This window comes from Rattus norvegicus, chromosome 17 (assembly GCF_036323735.1).
Source record: "Rattus norvegicus strain BN/NHsdMcwi chromosome 17, GRCr8, whole genome shotgun sequence".
Lineage (NCBI taxonomy): Eukaryota > Metazoa > Chordata > Mammalia > Rodentia > Muridae > Rattus > Rattus norvegicus.
Window position 1 is genome coordinate 38,575,752 of NC_086035.1, and position 2,417 is coordinate 38,578,168.

Sequence of the window (2,417 nt, forward strand, 5' to 3'; positions counted from 1 at the left end):
TTTTCACGTTGAGGATAAAATTAGAACAGTGATGAACACAGACCTGGTTCAGTAAAACAGAGGAGTGGCAGGTTGTACAAGTTCCACTGGTTCTCAGAAACCTACCAGCTCAGCAGAAGTTTCTGTTTCTGAGAGGATTAACACACAAGAGGCAGAGGCCAATGGCAGGGCTCAAGCCCCATCAAGTATGGCCATACTTTGTTTCTCTTACCAAGCAACTGCCGCATACAACACTGGGAGAGTAAGGGGATCTGCATGTGACTGCATACCAGAGTACTGAGTTCAGCCCCAGCATCGACTCCGTGGAGGGTTAGTCAGCTTCAAATATGGAGACTGGCACACCAGCCTTTCCACCAGTTTGATTCTTACTACCATACCTTTCTTAGGCATTTAAAGGGATGAGGGCATATATACGTATGTATAGTGAAGAATCAACTATAAATATTCAGACTGTTGCTTTTTTTTAAATTACATACAGATCAAAGTGACTCCTCAAAGAAAACCAGCTTCTTCATAAATGAAATATAGTATATAAAAGGTTGAATGACGTGTAATTTAAATACAAAACTCAATACAAAACACCCTATTTTTTCTTTCCAAACTACACAGGTTCATACAATTGATTCTACCACAGAACTGCTCTCTATATCGTTACACCACTAGCATAAAAGTACTATTAATACTACAACTCTTTAGTTAGCAAACTGAGGTTCTACGTCCTGACAACTGCATTAAGACAGCATTAGTGTGCCAGAGCTGAGAGGCATCTTCGCTAAGCAAGTCCTCCTCCTTCCTGCTCTCCTGTCCCACAATTATTAAAAGAAGGGATCTGCTCTGCGAAGGACTGCGCCATTCACTGCACATTCGGAACATTGCTGGGAGCCGATTCTCCTCTCGGCTCTGCACTGTTGGCTGTTAGCCCATTTGAAACAAAGCCACAAGGCTCACCATTACACGGGGCTTTCACCATATGCGCGGCCATATGCTACCTCCTAGCCTGGATCATACTTTTCTTCCTTAACAGCCATCTTCTTTCCATCCTCTTGTATGAGCTGTAGGTCAAATGTATACTGCACTTCCTGAACGTCCATGTTGTGTTCAATTACTTTCAGCTGATCTCTTGAGTCCTTCAGTTTAATGTAGTCATGAACTTTGTCCTGGGCTCGAGGAAACCGAGCGCATCTGGCGCTGGAAGACCACATGAAGTAGCAAAAAGTTTCTGTGTCTGGGATCCTGTGCGGTTGAAGGCCAAATTATGTATACAGCATTCCACCTGCATGTACACATGCAGGCCAGAAGAGGGCACCACATCTCATTACAGATGGTTGTGAGCCACCATGTGGTTGCTGGGAATTGAACTCAGACCTCTGGAAGAGCAGACAGTGCTCTTAACCTCTGAGCCATCTCTTCAGCCCCCAAAATCCCAAGTTCTTACCCTTTACTCCAAAAACTTCATTAATGAAAATTTCATAAATACATTTTCCATTAAACACTGCTATTTGTGGCTGATACTGCTACATTTTCTACACTAGGATACGCCCTATTTCCCAAAATTCTTTACTAGACAGATCCTTGATGCCTGGCGTTGTCTGTTCTACCACGTTGATGAATCTGATGCCTTATTTCCCATCCGTGTGGTCATCCGTGTGATTCAGCTGCACCTCGCTCAGTCCGGATATGAACAGACACTTCCAGAAGTGATGATTCCCTTGGTAAGTAGCCATTATTCCTGGGCTTAATGCCAATAATCTCAAAATCCAGATTGAAGGTCAAAGTGTCAGAAAGAATCGTGGTCAGAAGCTCAGCCTCAGAGACGCCCTTTAAATGGTCCACTTTCCTTTTCACTTTAAACGGGTCTGTGATTTTTCTCTTGTTTTTCTTTTGATTTTGTGGTCTTGCCGGGATTTATTTGATGCAGCGGGTTTTTTGGGCTCCACTGGGTCTTGGGGCTCTACTGCTCTGGTTTTCCGTTTGCTTTTCTTTGGAGCCTCCGGTACAGGTTCCTGGTCAGAAGCTTCTGCTGGCACCTGCAGTCCAGTCGTGACTGCAATGATAGGAGCCTCTGCCATCATTTGTTGAAGTGGAAATGAAAACAAAGCTTGAACTTGTTCTAGAGTATAGCTGTGTGCGGCCTCCATGTCCAAGGCAGCGTCACTGAGGGCTACTCCTGCTGAGCCCCCAAGAGCCTCCTCTGCTGCATGGCCTGCAGACACACCACAGGATCTGGACAGACAGCACTGGCCTCTGCCCCACCTATGCTGCTACATCACCCTGGCAAGTCCCACAAGACAACTTCTAGGTGTTGGTTCTCTCCTCCAAGCCCTGGATCCTAGGGATCTAACTCAGGTTTCCAGATTTGGCACAGGTACTTTTATCTATGAATCTGCTTCCAAGTCCAATTTTGCTAAAACTGTGAG

The 2,417-nt window shown here is 45.1% G+C and overlaps 1 pseudogene; it reads right to left on the bottom strand.

The window, feature by feature from the left end:
• Positions 1–772: 772 nt before the first annotated feature.
• Positions 773–2,138, bottom strand: Tdg-ps3 (thymine-DNA glycosylase, pseudogene 3; annotated as a pseudogene).
• Positions 2,139–2,417: the final 279 nt, after the last annotated feature.